The following is a 468-nucleotide window of genomic DNA, read 5'->3' on the forward strand; positions in this document are numbered from 1 at the left end:
TCTTCTTTAAGGATGAAATCCATCTCCCAGTGGATTTTTATTATATGTGCCTCCAGATCATATAGAAGTAGATCTGACTTTCAGTCGGTGTTTGCTGTTTCTTTCTTGACCATTTATAATTATACATATTTAATATGTCTTAATGAGCTCTTGTAATTCCCCCGGGTAACAGAACTTCTTCCTAATACAGTTTTCACAAACTTTGCGATACGTTTTGTTTTAAACAATTGGATTTTAGAATACTTCTAAACATTCAAGTGCATAGAAAACATGAAAAGATTATAATGGCTGTGAAATGGACCTATTTTTGTGCATCTTAAATGATTAAAGCCTTATTCATATTTATTAAAATTATGTGTGAAGCATTTTCATTCTACTAAGTGTCCACAGGGTTTTCCTAAATGCTTTCATGTGGCTTAGTTTAATAAATATAAAAGCCTTCTGTCATTAAAGAAAATCTCTTGATTG

This window comes from Nannospalax galili, unplaced genomic scaffold (genome assembly GCF_000622305.1).
Source record: "Nannospalax galili isolate Female #2095 unplaced genomic scaffold, S.galili_v1.0 scaffold873, whole genome shotgun sequence".
Classification (NCBI taxonomy): domain Eukaryota; kingdom Metazoa; phylum Chordata; class Mammalia; order Rodentia; family Spalacidae; genus Nannospalax; species Nannospalax galili.